General features: G+C 39.6%; 1 protein-coding gene across 15 annotated transcripts in view; it reads left to right on the top strand.

Moving 5' to 3' along the window:
- Window positions 1-19,215, top strand: part of Baz2b (bromodomain adjacent to zinc finger domain 2B) — a 325,749-nt gene that overhangs the window by 43,978 nt on the left and 262,556 nt on the right. For 13 of the 15 annotated variants that reach the window (XM_052723268.1, XM_052723263.1, XM_052723267.1 and 10 more), the window contains exon 2: window positions 11,846-11,948. The exons of 1 other annotated variant lie outside the window; for it this stretch is intronic. The gene's annotated coding sequence lies outside the window, so the exon portion shown is untranslated. Of the gene's footprint in view, window positions 1-11,842; window positions 11,949-19,215 lie in introns of all 15 variants that reach the window. One more of the 15 variants, XM_052723255.1, reaches the window with a different exon arrangement.

The raw sequence follows: 19,215 nt of genomic DNA, 5'->3' as shown, positions 1-19,215 counted from the left end.
AGAAAAAACAGCTGGGCAGTGGTGGCACATACCTTTAATCCCAACACTCAGGAGGTAGAGGCTGTTGGATCTCTGTGATTTTGAGACCAGCCTGGTCTACAGAATGAGTTCCAGGACAGCCAAAGTTGTTACACAGAGAAACCCTGTCTCAAAAAAGCAAAACCAAACCAAACCAACGCCCCCCCCGCAAAAAAAAAAAAAGGAAAGAAAAAAAAGTAAAGCTAGTGCTGGAGAGATGGATCAGCAGTTAAAAGAGCATACTACTCTTGCAGAGGACCTCAGTTCAATTCCCAGCACCCACATTGGGCAGCTCACAACTGCTTGTTAATCCTATTCTACGTGGATTCAGCACCTTTGGATTCTGGGCCTCTGCACACACCTGCAAATACACACACACACACACACACACACACACACACACACACACACACACGTTATTTTATTAAAAGAAAATAAAAATCTTATAAATGTTATGCCGGATTATCACAGTCCTTGATTTCAAATTATATTATAGCCATAGTAACAAAAGCAATATGGCACTGGTGTTAAAACAGAATGGAAGAGAGGGCCCTGAACTAAAGTCTCACGGCTACAACCCTTGAATTTTTCACAAAGATGCCCATTGTGTAGATTGGAGAAAAGATAGCATCTTATACAAGTGTTTGCTGGCCAGTGAGAGGGCCAGTGGATAAAGGCTCCTGCTGCCAAGCCTCGTACATGAATTTGATTCCTAGAACCCACATGGTGAAAGGAGAGAACCAAGTATCTCAAATTATCCTCTGACCTCAACATATGCACCATGGTGTGCATGTGTACACATACACACAATGAAATTCTTTTAAAAAATTCAGTAGTCCTAGGAAACCTGGATATCATATGGAAGAATGAAAGTAGATCTCTTCTCTCAGCCTACACAAAAGCTACTGAAAATGGGTCAAAGTCCTTAATGTAAGCACTGATAATTTGAACCTCCATGGGAAAGCACTTCAAAATATTGGAATTGGCAAGAACTTTCTCAAAAGTGAATGCATCCCATTAAAAGGCTTCTATGCAGCAAAGGAAGTGATGAAGTAGCCTACAGAATGGGAGCGAACATTTGCCAGCTGTTCATCTTATTGGGCATTAATACCTAGACTCTGTAAGGAGCTCAGGAAGCTCGGCACCAGCCATGTGTGCAGTGCACACCAATAATCCAAGCACTTTGGAGACAGGCCTGGGGAGTGATGGGAGCACGTAGTGAGACTCTGCCTCAAAAGGAGAAGCAACACAGCCAGCAGTGGTGGCGCTCACCTTTAATCCCAGCACTCGGGAGGCCAGCCTGGTCTACAGAGCGAGTTCCAGGACAGCCAGGACTACACAGAGAAACCCTGTCTCAAAAACAACACACAAAAAGCAACACCCCAAATAAGGCGCACAACCAGGAAATAGGCAGATGATTCAAGCACATTTCTCTACTGAAATACAGATGATGACCTAAGTGAGATGACTCTTGTCCATAATCCCAGAACCAAAGATGCCAAAGAAGGAAGATCATGAGTTTGAAAATGTCATAGTATAGCACATCATTTTGCACAATGGGAATTCTAATGTAAGAAGGAAAATGCATTAATATATATTTCTTACCAAATTTAGAGAGACTTGAGGGGTCTTTTGGTTTTGTTTGTTTGAGACAGGATCTCACTCTGTAGTCCTGGATGTCCTGAAACTCACAGAGATCCACATGCTTCTACCTCTCGAATGCTGGGGTTAAAATTGTGTATAACCATGCCTGGCAATGTTGCACGAATCCTAAATGGTCTTATAATAAAATTCCGGAGCCGGACATTGGGGTAAATGCTAAAAGATCAGAGAGACAAAGGAACAAGCCATTGCCACGTCTCACCTCACCAACTCCTCAGCTGATACCGTCTCCACGAATCCTCAGACTGAATGCCTCTGAGTCCTCAGCCGAAAAGGCCTAGTTCCTGTCTCCTCATGCCTTATATGCCTTTCTCTGCCCAGCCATTTCACTTCCTATTTCAACCTTTCTAGTGCTGGGGTTAATGGCATGTGTGCTTCCCAAATTCTGGTAGCAGAGGCATGAGATCTCAAGTGCTAGGATTAAACATGTGTGCCCCTACTGCCTGGCTCTATTTCTTTTAGACTGGATTAATCTCCTATAATCCAGGGTGGCTTTGAACTCACAGAGATCCAGATGGATCTCTGACTCCAGAGTGCTAGGATTAAAGGTGTGTGCCACCACTGCCTGACCTCTGTGTTTAATTTAGTGACTGGCTCTGTCCTCTGATCTTCAGGCATATTTTATTAGAGTACAACAAAATATCACCACATGGCAAATTTAGAAAAAATCTTGAATTTTCAATGTGTTGGTGAGTCCATTATAGAAATAGGCATTCTTATACAAGCAATAAAAATTGCTCTCATCCTATGGAAAGGAATTTAGTATTGTGAAAATGTGTTCACACTTTCAAGCAACAATTCTGTCTTTTTATTTAAGGTTTTTTTTTGAGAATTGTATACATGAGTATACTTAATGTATACTCACATTATTATCACAAATATACTTACATTATTTCCAGCTCTTCTCCCCTCTCCAACTCCTACCATGTCCCTCTGTCCCCTCTCAAATTCATGACCTCTTCTTCAATTATTGTTTTACACACACACACACACACACACACACAGAACCTGTTGGCCTGTTGAGTTCATTTTGTGCTGCTCATATGTACAGGTGTGAAGGCATGACCACTTGGGATTGAATAACCTATCGGAGAATCTGTCCTTGGAGAAAATGGATTCTCCCTCTCTAAGCAACCATTGATTGCTCATAGTGCTTCATCTGGGTGGAGCTTTGTGAAATTCCTCTCATCCACATTGGCGTATCAGTTGGTGTTGTCATTATGAAGGTTGCTTAGGCAGTTACAGTGTTGAGATTTAATGGGTGCAGCTTCTCTTTCAGGTCCAGAAGACACAAACTCATAAGTGTCATGGTCCTCTGGCTCTTACAGTAGTTTCATCCCCTCTTGAGTGATATTTCCTGAGCCTTAGGTATAGGGGTTGCATAGTACATGCACCAATTAAGAATGGGCACCCCAGTCATTGACTTGGAAGCCTCCTCTCTGAGGACCACCTCTCATAGTATCAGAAGGTGCTATGCAAGCTGCCAAGAAAAAACAATCAGTAGTCCTACCAGCTGTAAAGCCTATGAACCATACAATAACTGGTCGGGCAAGATATCCTCATAGGGTGGAATAGTGGCACTTTATCCGTGGGCAACCAACAGCTGACTAAAGACCTGCTCAGTAGGAGGGAAATCATGCCTGGAACTATAAACCTAGACAACTTCCTATGGCTGATGACGTCATAGACCCTAGAGGAGAGTCTACTACTGGCAATATGATTTGTTTTTTACATTTATTTGATTAGAGGTGGGCAGGATGCCATGGTGTACATGTCGAGATCAGAGGGTAACTTGCAGAGTTGGTTCTCTCCTAACATGTGGGTCTCAGGGATTGAACTCAGGTTATCATGCTTGTCAGCATATGCCTTACCCACTGAGCCATCTCACTGTAGCCCTGCCAAAATGATTTCTCACCTGAATCTGAATCTATGTCCTTTTGACCACAGATAAGTGTAGCTTTCATCCCTAGAAAGCTTCTTTTTGCAATATCTAGAGACTATTTGAAAGATTAACTGGGGTTGGGGATTTAGCTCAGTGGTAGAGTGCTTGCCTAGCAAGTGCAAGGCCCTGGGTTCAGTCCTCAGCTCCGAATTAAAAAAAAAAAAAGATTAACAGCTCAGTTTTTAAGAGTATAAAAAATTAGAGGCTAGAGAGACATCTGAGGGGTTAAAAATACTTGCTGAAAAAAAAAAACTTGCTGTTCTTGTAGAGAATCTGAGTTTGGTTCCACTACATTGGGTGTGTCCAAACCACCTGTAACTCCAGCTCCAGGAGATCCAATGCTTCTATCTTACAAAGAATATAAGAATAATTTGAATTTATAATCACTGAGCACAAAGACGTTTTTAATGTCATTAGTAGCAACAGAGAAGAGACAAACCATGTATCTATCAGAAGGAAATAGTTCACTAAACTATTATATATCACCACATCTCTGACACACCATGCTATTAAAATGAAGGAGAAATATTACTATAAATTACTGGCCTGGTTTCTAGTTCAGGGGGCCAACAGGAAAAGGCACCTGCCACCAAGCCTGAAGGTCAGTCCTTACATGGTAGAAGGAGAGAACCGATTCCAGGAAGTTGTCCTCTGGCCTCCACACATTGACTGTGGCATATCTTCCCCCTTCCATCAGTAAATGAGTGCAATAAAAAAATTTAAAGTGAGGGTCAGAAAGCTATGCAGATTCTCTATTTTATTTGGGGATAGTTCAGAAGAATAGAACTATAATAATGGGAGAAATGAAGATGAAAGAAATGTAAAGAGTTTTATACATAGTATAAATGTATAACAAAACAGATAGAGATAATGTCTATGTATTTGAAAATTAAGCCATACACTTAAAAAATATCCTTAGGTCAAAGCATTAATTGCAGTGGAAATTATAAATTATTTTAAAGTGAATAAAAACAAATATATACATAAGTATATGTGCATATATAAATACTTGTGAAGCTGCAGGTGTAGCTCAAAGTAAAGCACATACATAGAATAGTCAAAGCCCTGGATCCAATTCTCAGCACCAAAGTAAACAAATCAACTTCTGAGATACATTGCTTAAGAGACAAGTTAGGAGATTTATATACATATATTCCAAAAGAAGAAAGCCCCAACCCTTTCCCCCCCAAAAAGCTAGTGATCTAAAAACCAATTCTAAGATGTGAGAAAATAATTGCAAGATACATTCATGGAAAATAGAAGATGGAAATCATAAGGTAAAAGAATTAGGATGCAGTGTTGGGGCACACACCTTTAATCCCATGAATTCCAGGCCAGCCTGGTCTACAATAGTGAGACTCTGTCTCAAAAAACAAAACAAAACAAAAAACACAAACAAAAAAGGAATTTAGCAAAGAAATATTTTAAACAGGATATATTTTTTAAAAATGAAGTAACATGGTCATTTCTTTCTTTCTTTTTTTGGTTTTTCTAGACAGGGTTTCTCTGTGTAGCTTTGCACCTTTCCTGGATCTCGCTCTGTAGCCCAGGCTGGCCTCGAACTCACAGAGATCCGCCTGCCTCTGCCTCCTGAGTGCTGGGATTAAAGGCTTGCGCCACCACTACCCGGCTAAATGTGTGATGGGTTTTTCTTTTCTTTTCTTTTCTTTCTTTTTTTTTTGATTTTTTTGAGACAGGGTTTCTCTATGTAGCTTTGTGCCTTTCCTGGAACTCGCTCTGTAGACCAAGCTGGCCTAGAACTCACAGAGATCCGCCTGCCTCTACATGGTTATTTCTTTATCAGGGAAAGAAAGAAAGACACAAATCACTATCTAAAGTGAAGGGGACATCATTACAAATCTCAAATACATTAAAATAACATGATATTTATAGCAATGTATGCTAATGTGTTTGGAAATTTAGCTGAAATGGAAGAATTCCTGGATAAATTCAGCCTACAGATAGTTCTTTTTTTTTTTTTAATGCCGAATGCCATTTATTGAAGGAGGGAGGAGGTCTTAAATACAGGTTTACAGCACAATGGGAGAACCCCAGAGGGCATCTACGCTGTTAACGCCCATTATGCAGGATACACAGACAAGGAACTTCCCTTAAGCATTCAGGAGGGTGAAACCTGGGAGAGAATTAGCATAGGGAGGATATCAAGGTCAAGGTCAGCACTCAAGGCAACAGTTATCCAAAACGGGGGGGGGGGGGGGGGGGGGGGGGGGGGGGGGGGCAGGGCCCTACAGGCCCCCCTTTTACTAATAAATGAGCTTCTGACTTAGGTCAGCAGATCACCTTACTCGTCATGGAGACGCCTGCCCAGGCCACACAGGCGCTCTGTCTTAGGTTGGTGAGCGCCTCCCAGGCATTACCCATCTCTAAATACTCATTATCATACAGGCTCAATTGTGTGTGAGCTGCAGAGTTAACTGCTGCCAAAGATCTCAAAGTGGCGCTGGGCTTGCAATCTGTATGTTCGACACAGAAAAGACCAACAGAAGTCCTAATTCACCCATAGCCAGTACGCTAAAGGCAACTGAGCCATTTCTTTCCTTAATGAGCCTTACTGCAAATTGGAGTCCTTATAAGATGGTATCCCAAAAGCAAATAGTACTTGAGTTTGTAAATTTATAATTTTCAAAACCAATCGAAATGTATATAACTATTGAATTAAATTTATCATGCCCAATAGAATGAAAGATTAACTAACTGTGGTAGCTACTTTTGCTGCCAGGGTCTCCACTGTGCTAGCTGTAGTAAGCAATTATGAAATGGTAATCCCAGAAACAGTAGCAGCGGTGGCCGCCTCTGCTATAACGGCAACAACGGCAGCAGTAATGTCAAATTCTCTTCTGGAGTGTGTGGGCATCCACTGGCATAGACGCAACTCCAGGAACACGAACCACCAAGGCCCATTTTTCTTGATCCCAGCACGACAATCTGGCAGCTCTGCAAAAGAACAACTAAGAACCATAAAGAAAAAACAGGCAGCTCGCAAGGAGCATAACTAATGGTCTAATAATGGCTACATTTAGGCTCATAAATTTTAAGGTATCATCAAAGGGGGCTAAATGAATTTCAGGAGGCCAATAAATGTTGCACAGAGCCACTCCTGAAAAGTGGGTACTACACCAGCTTGAAGAGGATTGTGAAAATGAAAAGGCTTAGCTGGCATGCAACTGTTAACAAATGGCAGATAGTTCTTTTATCTCTTTGTCACTAACAATGATTAAACAGTCTCTGCATTCTGATTATGTTCGCACTACTTAGGAAGAAGGAACAGGATCTTCAAAACTTCTTTTAGAAAATAGAATACAAGTAAAACTTGTCAACTCATGATGAGACTAGATGATGTTGACACCGAAAGCTGACAATTACAGTGTAACACTGAAAATCAGACCAATGTAGTGGAGTATGCCTGTAATCTCAGCATATGGGAGGTGGTGGCTGAAGACTAGACGAAGGTGCTTCAGATACATAAGAAATGTGAGGTCATTCTCAGCTGCATGAGGCCCTGTTTCAAACACACATAAACACATACCCCAAAAAGAAAAAGAAATAAAAGAATGAGATCTAGCTATCATTTTAAATATAAGTTCAGCTGTGTATGATTCAATTAGAGTAACTGTGACGGTTGACATTGTTAATGGACAGCCCTACTTTAGAAACCCATGTATATACTTCACCTTTCATTCCCATTTCTAGGTATACCCAATCAAAATATGTGCACCAAAACATATGTAAAAGAATCACAGTAGCATTGTTCTACTAGTCAAAATGACAATTCAAATGCCTATGCATAATATGTATCATTGCTATATTACCAGCATGTAATTCAGGAGTGAAGCAGGAGGATCATGTGAAGCCAGGAGTTTGGGCAGTTCACTATGCTGAGAGTAAGATAATTGGTGGGATCATGACTACAAATGGCTACTGTATCTGGGCAATGAGAACCATCTTGAAATTTTGTTGTAATTATTGGCTGTTTTATAGGGTTCCTATTGCAGTGAAGGGATACCATGACCATGGCAACTCTTGGGGCTGGCTTACAGTTTCAGAGGGTTAGTCCATGATGGAAGCATGTCAGTGCACAGCAGACATGATACTGGAGGAACCAAGATTTCTACATCTGGATCATCAGACAGCAGGAAGAAATAGCAACACTGAATCTGGCTTGAGTGTTTGAAACCTCAAAGCCTATCCCCAGTGACATACTTCCTCCAACAAAGCCACACCTACTCCAACAAGGCCACACCTCCTAATAGTGCCACTCTCTATGAGCCTATTGAGGCCATTTTCATTCAAGCCACCATATTGGCATACACATGATGAAATACTATGAAATAACAAATAATGGATAAAAACTATGAGTATATGCAACAGCACAGATGAATCCTACAAGTATAAAACTATGCTACACCGGGTGGTGGTGGCGCATGCCTTTAATCTCAGCACTTGGGAGGCAGAGGCAGGCGGATCTCTGTGAGTTCAAGGCCAGCCTGGTCTCCAAAGCGAGTCCCAGGAAAGGCGCAAAGCTATACAGAGAAACCCTGTCTCGAAAAAACCAAAAAAAAAAAAAAAAAAAAAAAAACTATGCTACATACTATAACTAAAAAGTATTTTGAAACTGTCAAAGTCTATGACGTCAGCATTCATAACGTATCATTTTTCAAATGTGTTATGGGAATTGAGATAGGGGTATGTTAGAAAGTCTTCTGATATACAAGTGTGTTTGTTTCTTTTTTTCTTAATTTTTTTCTTTTCTTTTTTTTTTTTTTTTTGTTTTTTTTTGTTTTTTTGAAACAGGGTTTCTTTGTAACAGCCCTGTCTGTCCTGGAACTCACTCTGTAGACCAGGCTGGCCTCGAACTCACAGAGATCCACCTGTCTCTGCCTTTCCAGTACTGGGATTAAAGGCCTGCACCACCACCATCCAGCTGTTTTTTTTTTTTAATTTTAAAATTTTATTTCAATGTTTTAATTTTTTTTAATTTTTCATTAAAAACTAAAACATTTATTTCTATTATTTTTCATTATTTGTATGTTTGTGGGTATGGGCACATGAGTACAGGTACCCATAGAGGCCAAAGGTCTTTGATCCTCCTGAAGCTGTAGTTATAGGGAGTTGTGAGTCACTGGACATGGTTGCTGGGAATTGAAATCTGGTCCTCTGCAAGAGCAGCAAGCACCCTTAGCTATTCTGCCTTGTCTCCAGCCCCATGTTCTACATCTTCAGCACTTTTCACTATGCCTGCTCTGTGTTCTGCTGTTGATGTTACTACGGTTTAAACGCCTTTGAAGAGTTGAAGATATAGTTTAACTGAAAACTTCATGTCTAGCACGGGCGAGGCTCTTGGTTTCATCCCCAGGACTGGTGAACAAACAGCTTATTAGATAAAATTAACCTTCCTCTAAAAGACTTTAAAATGTATCAGATAAACCAATCGATAGATGCTGTTTTTGCTTTGTCATCTCAGAATCAGAAAAACTAGCAATAAGACAGTCATACAACAAAGAAAAGTTGAATAAGTAATGTCTGTATATTAATGTGAGGAGGTCCCTGCAGGTGTTGTAGAAGGCAGGGACATGAACCTTAAAAAGTGAGAATGAAAACTTGGCTCAGTCCAACTGAGTCTGCAGGCTGGATCAAACTTTGGGAGTCTGATGCCAGACAGTTTATTGCCAAAATATTTAAACATAGTATAATTTGGGGGAAAGTTCACTGGTATAGTACAACCCCCAGTGCACAAGGAAGCATAATTACATAGAAATTCAACTCAGGGTATATGCTATTTTTTCCAAAAAGATGGGTTCTAGAGATAGGCTACCTGCATTAGCATAAGGACCTATGGAAGGATCTGACATTAGTCACCTTCAGTCCTGGTTGTGGGAGCTTGGGGGAGCCCGTAGCTATACAGATGATGTAATGGTCATTTAGACTACTAGCCACCTCCGGTCTTGGTTGTGAAAGCTTGATATGGCCTGGCCCAACAAATGACATAGATTACTGGGTTGTTAATCACCTCCAATTCTCAGCCTTCTGGATGGAAGAACAGGTATTTCCTCTTTTGAGGAGACACCCCTGTGTGATTAACATTCCTAGTTTCCCTGGTGATCTGTGTACAAGGACCTTCATGCTCCCAACATTAATGTTATTGAAAATTACTGCTATTATGATATGTCAAATTGTACAGTGATTATGCTGTTTAAAAAAAGTGTTATGGGTCTAGGGATATAGGGCAGTGCATGGAATGCTTGGCCCGTATGCATGAAGCCTGAGCATGATTCCTTACAGCACACTCACACAAGAAGTGAAATGATGGTATATGTGATTTACTTAAGATAATCCCATGAGGCAACTGATAGAAGAAATGTATTTTCCTAGTATCCAAAAATGTTTTGAAAGGATATCTAGGGTTGTCATACTACTATTCCTATTGTTCATAGTCCTTCAAGATTTACCTAATAATACTTAAAAGTTTAAAAATGAACCAAATGCTTTGTACTTAAAACAGAGAAATGTCTGTTGCCTACAACCAATATTAACATTAGAGATACAGATTTCGAGTTTATCAGTAGAGGCTGGAAAGATGCCTCAATGTTAAGAGCATTTGCAGAGGACCATGTTGGGCAGTTCACAAACTCCTGGAACTCCAGCTCCAGAGGCATCTGATGCCTGTATGGGCACACATGTGCACATATACATATGAACATATGCATAGATATAATTAAAGTAAATCTTAAAAACACAAAAGTAGGAGTAATTGTTTCAGTAAAAAGCTTTTGGAGGCCTGTGGGATGGCTCAGTGGTTAAGAGCACAGGCTGCTCTTCTAAAGGACCTGGATTCATTTCCCAGCACCCACATAGTGGCACATAATGATCTGTAACTCTAGTTCCAGATGATCCATTGCTCTCTTTTGGTCTCTATGGGCACTGCACTCACATGGTACACATACACAGAATCAGGCAAAACACCCATACACATAAAATAAAAGATCTTAAAAAGAAATAAAATCTTTTGAGCCAGATGATGGTGGTGCACACTTTTAATCATCCCAGCACTCAGGAGACAGAGGAAGGAAAATCTCTGATTTCAAGGCCACCCTGGTCTTACAAAACTAGTTCCAGGACAGGTAGGGCTATACAAAGAAACCCTGTCTTGAAAAAAAAATAATAGCAGCAACAACAAAAAAAAACTTAAAAAACAAAAAACTGGGAGTTACTGTTTCAATAGAAACTTTTTTTTGTTGGCCTTAGAATGCTCAATGGTTAAGAGCATTCACCACCAAGCCTAATGATATTTCAATCCCCCAAAGCCTGAAATTTGTCCTCTGTCCTCCACATGCCCTCCCTCAAAAATAAATATAATAGAAATAACCTTTTGAGTGGAAATCACAATGAGACAGTTGTTGAATATAGATTTCCAGCAGACACACTAGATACTGTGTACTTCATAGCAAAAAATTTCATAGCCCACATCGAATGAGAGTCTAGCCGGCCTGGGAAGCACACTGTAGGCAGTGTGTAAGTCCTAATGTATTGCCAGGGAGCTTTCATGACCCACATAAATTATAAAAAATTAACTTGTCAGCTTGTGCTCGCCATTAACACACATAGTTGTAAGTGAAAAACATAGCTAACAATGGGGGCCAGATTTAGAGGACTTAACCTATTTGACATGACACAGTGTGGAAAGATGAGGCAACTTAAGTACAGGTTAGAACTTGGAGGGCTGTTCTTGGGAAAGGAAGCCTAGACACATTACAGGTGAAACATAACACACACAAAAAAATCTGGAAACCAGAATAAGAAATGCTTTTCGGGCTGGAGAGATGGCTCAGTGGTTAAGAGCACTGGCTGCTCTTCCAGAGGACCCGAGTTCAATTCCCAGCAACCACATGGTGGCTCACAATTGTCTGTAACTCAAGTTCCAGGGGCTCTGACACCTTCACACCAATTCACATAAATAAATAAATTAATTTTTTTAAAAAAAGAAATGATTTTCATATAGAAGACTAATAACTCAAATGCCAACAGGTTTTTTTTTTCCAAAGAAAAAATGTAGATGCCAGAAGACAATAGGATATCATCTTCAAAGCTGCTACAGTAGATAAGTTAGCCCTGGATTCCATGTCCAGTGGAAGTGTCCTTCAGGAATAATGACAGAATTAAGACAGTTTTATGAATGGAAAACTAAAAGACGTTTGTCTTCAGCAGACCTGTGCTACCAGAAAGGATAATGGAAGTTCCTCATGTGGAAAGGAGAGGATATTAACAGAGCGCTCGGATCCTCAGGAGCCAACGAAGGACAACAGACATGGTAAAAGAAAAGACTGTTTCTATCCTTGAGTTCTTTCAGAAGGTGTATGCATAGTTAAAGCATGATAGTCCTCTAGAGTTTTCAATGCAGTTCGTATCTAAATATATAATAACGTTAATACATAAAACTGCAGTTAAAAAGCTGGGTGTGGTGGTGCACACCTCTAATATACCACCGTGGAGACAGAGGCAGGGGAATCTCTGGGAGTTTGAGGCTGGCCTGGTCTACATATTAAGTTCTAGGACAGCCAAGACTACATAGAGAGACCCTGTCTCAAAACAAAACAAACAAACTCCAAGAAACAAACAAACAGCAACATCAACAAAAACTGCTATTAAATCACAAGGAAATAAACTATATGGGAGGAAATAAGAAGAGAAATCTATATATTTCCATGATACTATACATTTTATATTAAAAAGTGTTCTAGTTGAACTCTGAAAGAATAAGGTATAGGGTTGGAGAGATGACTCAGTAGTTAAGAACACTAGCTGCTCATCCAGAAGACCCAGGTTCACTTCCCAGCACCCACATGATGGCTTACATCCATTGGTAACTCCAGTTCCAGGAAATCTGATGCCCTCTTCTGACCTCCATGGACATGCACAGTCATGCATGTGGTGCACATTCATATATGTATCATACACACAAAATAAATAAGCCAAAAAATTTTTTGAAAAGACTGAGTTGTATGTTACAATCTTAGAGAAACTACTAACTAATACAAAAAAATATAGTTAATGAAACAATAAAATGTTAAAATGAGCTGGGCTTGGTGTGTATGCCTTTAATCCCAGCACTTGGGAGTCAGAAGGAAGCAGAGCTCTGTGAGTTTGAGGCCAACCTGGTCTACCAAGTGAGTTCCAGGACAGCCAGGTCTGTTACACAGAGAAACTCTGTCTTGAAAAAAAAAAACAAACAAACAAAAAAGTTAAAATGAAATGTTAAAAATATTTGAATTATTTTTTAAAATGGTATAAGAGGAGGAAGAACAATTACAACAAAGATTTAAAAAATAGAATCAAATGATAAAATTGAGTAAAATCTAATGATATCAATGATTACATTAAATATTAAGTACAAAGTACCTCGTAAGTGTTAGCGCAGATATGAAGAATATCAAACTATACTATCTATAAAAATTAGTATAAGCCAGGCAGTGGTGGCACACGCCTTTAATCCCAGCACTTGAGAGGCAGAAGCAGGTGGATGTCTGTGAATCTGAGGCCAACCTGGTCTACAGAGTGAGTTCCATCCAGAATAGCCAGGAATACAAAGAGAAACCCTGTCTCGATAAACCAAACTGGGGGGTGGGGGAGACAAACTTTGCAATCTTGAGATGGGAAAGTGACTCTTTATTAGAATAAAGGATAAACCATGAAAGAGAAAGTCAAAATGTATATTGACTTTTTAAAAATAAAATATAAGTCATCTGAGCGGTGGTGGCACACACCCTTAATCCCAGCACTTGGGAAGCAGAAGCCTCTGTCAGTTCAAGGCCAACCTGGTCTACAAACTGAGTCCAGGAGAGCCAGAGCTGTTACACATAGAAACCCTGTCTCGAAAACCAAACCAAAACAACAACAAAAAGATAACTTGACAAAAACAACTTAAGGGGAATAATTCATTTGTTCGGTTTTCAAGCATTTAATATGCAGGGTTTCTTGACCCTGAGGATTCTGGCAGAATGTCAGGACCCCAGGAGTTTATAGTTGACCTTGATGAAGATAAGATTCTGACCTGTGGTAGACAGCACGAGAAGGAGCCCAGAAGATGTGTATTCCAAGGACACACCACCAGTGACCTACTTCCTCCAGCTAATTTCTACCTCTCCAGAACCTTGCAAAAATAGTGCCACAAGCTGTAGACTAACCCTTGATCTATATTAGAGAAGGCTGTTGAGAGATACTTCATATCAAAGTGTAAGGAAACTGAAAACAGGTATGTAAATTCTTATACAACTGCACTCTTCACAGTAGCCACAAGACAGAAACAACCTCCATGCCCTTTACTAAATGAATATATGAACAAATGATGGTGTATTCATATGGTAGAATACTACTCAGCAAACAAAAAGGGAGTAAATGCTGGTAAGTGCTACAATACAAAAGAGCCTTGATAACATCATGCTACATGAAAGAAGCCAGACAGAAAAAGCCATGTTTGTTGGTTCCATTTATATAAAATATACAGAATAAGTTCAAAATGGATTGGTGATTTCTAGTTCTTAGGGGAAGAATGAATAACATATCTGTTTCATGGGTATAATATTTAACTATGTCAAAATAAAACATTTTGTTATTGGGATTTCTGTTTCATAACATAAATATACTAGATGCCACCAACTTGTTCCCTTTAAAATGGTCTATTTAATTTTTACCTGAGTGTGTACATGTGTGCTTGTGTGTGGCCCTGCATCTCTAAACATAGAGCCTTATGCATGCTGAAACATATGTTCTACCACTAAGATGTATCCCCAAGCCTAACATGGATAATTGTATATTGCATGAATTCCCACACTAAAATACAGAGAGACAAGCTCACAAGGCCACACCTTTGCACAGCAAATGAACTAGATATAATTTTAAAGCCCAATTCAGTATTGCATCTTGTTACCCTTGCAGAGGAACTGGAATACTTGTTTGCTGCTGACAGGAATATAAAATATTAAAATCACTTTTAAAACAGCTTGTCGATTATAAAAAATTGGACATAGTCCTGAGGACATGGCTCATTCAGTAATGTGTTTGTCACACAAGCATGATCTATGTTTAAAAACAAACATACCCAAAAGAAAAACAACCTAACAACAACAAAATAAGCACAGTGCACCAGTAGTCCAGCCTGGGGGGAGGGGTGGGAGGTGTGGTGGCACAGATACAGGGGGATTCCCACTGCTGGCTGACTAATCAGTGAGAGACATTGTCTCAGAAATTTAAGGTGGAGAGTGATTGAGGAAAATGTGTGACAGTGGGACTGGAGAGATGGCTCAGTGGTTAAGAGCACTGGCTGTTCTCCCAGAGGACCCGGGTTCAATTCCCAGGCCCACATGGCAGCTCACAAACTGTAACTCCAAGATCTGACACCGTCACACAGACATACATGCAGGTAAAATACCAGTGCACATAAAATAAAAGTAAATAAATTATTTTTTTAATTAAAAAAAAAAGAAAATACATAACATCAACCTCTGGCCTCCACATGTATGTACACATGCATGCACCCCATGTACAGATGCACAGACACATGTGAATGTATACCCCAGATTTAAACACAAATGAGCCACATGATCCCAGCCAGTCTTCTCTTAGGAATTTGCCCAAGAATAAAGAGTATTTGTTCATGCAGACTCCTGTATTCTGATACAGTGATTTACCTAGAAACTTTATTTTTACTTTCTCAAATTTAAATATTTAGTAGTGGATACATGAATAAAAAAATTGTAGATAGGCTCTTGCAATATAAACTTGACACAATAAAGTTGAAGCATAAAACAATTCTGCTAAATGGAGAAGCCCACCCATTTTTATTATATGATTTCATTCCTAAAAAGACTAAAAGCTGGGTTGCATGTCTGTAATTCCAGCACTGTGATGCTGCTGCAGAAGACATAACTAATTGAATAAGTGACTAAATAAATACTTTTTGAAAATAGACAATAGCCAGGCAGTGGTGGCACACACCTTTAATCCCAGCACTCAGGAGGCAGAGGCAGGCAGATCTCTGTGAGTTTGAGGCCAGCCTGGTCTACAAAGTGAGTTCCAGGACAGACAGGGTATGCAGAAAAACCCTGTCTTGGGGGAAAAAAAATCTTAAAAAAAAAAAAAAAGTTGAGTGAAACACATTCACTCTACTTAATGTATCCATATATCAAAACAGGTTATTTTTTTAGTCAGCATTGATTTTTATCTCTGTTTTTGGTTTATTTGTTTATTTATTTATTTATTTGAGACAGTGTCTCATCTAGCCCAGGCTGGTCTTGAACCCATTATACAGTCAAAGCTAACCTTGAACTCTTAATTCTCCTGTTTGTACTTTACAAGTACTGGAATTACAGGCTGTTCTGCCATGTCCAGCTCATAATGTTAATTTTAAATTAAATATTGGAGAAGATATAGAGTAATTGAAACTCCCATACAATACTCACTGAATTGTACATTTAAAAATGTATAATTGCCTTGTAAAATCAATTTGGCGATTCCTTAAAAGAGTAGCTACAGGGTTACTGTATAATCTATCAATTTTACAGTTAAATGTATAGTTAAGAAAATGAAAATGTGACTGGGCATGGAGGTGAATGTCTTTAATCCCAGCATTTGGGAGGCAGAGGCAGGCGGATCTCTGTGGTCTACCTGGTCTACAGAGCAAGTGCCAGGGCAGCCATGGCTACATAAAAAACTCTGTCCTGGGGGTGGGGGGGAAACAACTGATGGTTAGCTGTCAAAATTCTGGTAAGTGGAATAAGCCAGACATAAAAGAACAAATGGTATATGATTCCACTCGTGTGATACTGAATATTGTCAAGTTATTGCTTAATTAATATAGTTTCTATTTGAGATGATGGAATCTCTTTGGAAATCAGATGTGATGATAATTGTATAGTTTGTGAGTGTTTAGCCACTGAAGTGTGCAGTTAGAAATGGCTAAATGGTGTATTTTTATTTTAACTTATCATGAAGTTATATACAAAATCATTATAGTATAATGAATAGGGGACTTACAGTTATATCAGCTACAAGCAGTTGGCTATTCCACTCCACAACAAAACAAAACATTGAGAAAATTATTATTCCTTAAAAACAACCATAATTTGGGACAATTATGTTGGGAGTCTGTGGTCTTCTTATATCTTCTGTTTCTAGGAACCTGGTGAACCAAATGTGAGCTGTAGACAGAGCTCAGTGGTGGGACACTTGCTAAGTCTGGGTGAGGGTCTGGCTTCAGTCCCTAAGACCACACAGCTAAGAACAGCAGGAACTGTCTTCTTTTGGTCTTCCAAATATACTAAAATACTAAAAGTCCCCTCTAAAGGCTCATGTATTAGCATGCAAATAATGAGAGAGGGGACTCTTCAGAAGCGATTACATCATAATGGCTCATTTAATGAATGGATTAATCCATTGACGGACTTCAAATTTGATGGTTTTGAGAAGTAAGGCCCGATTGGAGGATATCGATCACAGGTAACAGATTTTGAAGGCAGTTTTGTAGATGAATTTCTAAAAGGTCTTATAAAATAAAAAACACGGAGCCAAATATAGGAGTGAAAGCCTTAAAGAGATCAGGAAAATAGGGAAAGCTACAGCTAACCTTACCTCACCACCTCGGCAGCTTCCAAATTCGAGTTACTTTCTATCTCCCCATGCCTTTATTGCCTTGCTGTTCTACCATCAATTTGCTCTCTCTGTTCAACTACATCACTTCCTCTTCCTGCTCAGCTCTGTCACTTCCTGTCTCTCTGTACAGACCTCCAGACCTCCATGGTTAACTAGTGTTGGAATTTAAGGCATGTGCTGCCATAACTGGCTTGAACACACAGAGATCCTGCCTGCCAAGTGATAGGATTAAAGGCGTGTGCTAACATTGCATGACTTATGTGTTGTGGCTGGCTTTTTCCTCTGATCTCCAGGCAACCTTTATTTATTAAGCACAAATAAAATATCCCCACATTTCAGCATAAATAAAATATCACCACACAGTTTCTTTTCCTCATCTCTTCCCTTCCATGTACCTCTCTTCACTTCCCGGTACCAAAAGGTGAGCAACTTTGCATAGACTGTCTGCTGTGATGTTCTTGCATGACTGAAAATTGCTGAAATGACCTGGACATGGTGAAAAAAGATGAGTAATCCCAGTACTGGAGGTGAATCAGGATTATTTCAGGTTATGGACAACCTGGGCCATGTGATGAGACATTGTCTCAAAATAAAACACATTCTGCCACTAAAATAACAAAAAAATTCAAAACCACAAAAACACATTTTACAGATAAAAATTTTATGATAAATAAGTTCCATATCACTAATTAAAGGCAAAAATAATATATTCCTACCAATCCTACCAGCTGATCTTACAAATGTACTTGGGAAAAGAGAAATACACAAAAATCTACAGTACCGAGAAAAGTAAATAAAGAGGGTGTGGAAGCTTGGCAAAGGAGTGCCTGTAAGAATGCACCATGGATTTTCACTAAGGAGAAAGCTAGAAGAAGGAAGTGTAAATCACATGCTTCTTAGGGAATACAAACAGTTCTAGTCGTTAGGTAAAAAGGTGACTTGGGGTCAGTGAGGTGACTCAGTGGGTAAAGGTGTTTGCCACCAAGCCTGATGCCTTGAGTTCAATTCCTAGTTCCCATATGGTGGAAGGAGGGGACTGACTCCTGCAAGCTGTCCTGTAACCAGTACATCTGTGCTACACACACATAATAAAGAAATTCAGAAGTATTTGAAACTTCTTTTAAAGGACCGACATTTTCATCTTTTCCTAGAACCCCCTCTGACTGAGATGAGTTTTGTATTATGCAGAAAGGTTCCCAACTGTCCCATTAGTCCCTTTTACATTATAGCAACCCAGTCTCACTTTTTCTATATTCATACTCTATATTCATAAGAGCATGATGAAATAAGTACATTACATTCTTTTTTTTTTTTTTTTTTTTTTTTTTTTTTTGGTTTTTTGAGACAGGGTTTCTCTGTGGAGCTTTGTGCCTTTCCTGGAACTCACTTGGTAGCCCAGGCTGGCCTCGAACTCACAGAGATCCGCCTGGCTCTGCCTCCCGAGTGCTGGGATTAAAGGCGTGCGCCACCACCGCCCGGCAACATTCTTGAATATATATAAAAGCTAACTGGTAAGATACAGACAGCCAGACACACACACACACACACACACACACACACACACACACACACACACACACACACAGAGTAAAAAAATGTAAATACAAAAAATTTTAAAGTATGATTTTTAAAAAACGAATTACCTTGATATCTTTTTGTGTCAAATTAAAGGATTGGGCTAGTCCCTAGAAAATGTCTATATACTTATTAGGGTTTTCTAAGAATGTACCCAGGTTAGTTCTTATTTGTCTTACATCTTGGAGGAAAAAGGGAGGATGGAGCCAATTGGGTCTTCCTTCAGGCCCTAGGTATGCCTCTGTCAGGTAAAGGAGGTGGATATAGGGAGTTTGGGGTTGGGTTCCCCTGCATAGGGTGGACAGCAAGAAGATATTGAAAGTATTTTCTTCCTAGATGGAGGCTTTCTCTCGTCT

Source organism: Peromyscus californicus, unplaced genomic scaffold (assembly GCF_007827085.1).
Source record: "Peromyscus californicus insignis strain IS unplaced genomic scaffold, ASM782708v3 Scaffold_7__1_contigs__length_154581171, whole genome shotgun sequence".
Lineage (NCBI taxonomy): Eukaryota > Metazoa > Chordata > Mammalia > Rodentia > Cricetidae > Peromyscus > Peromyscus californicus.
The sequence above is the reverse complement of the archived record's forward strand: the minus strand, read 5'-3'. Positions and strand labels throughout refer to the sequence as shown.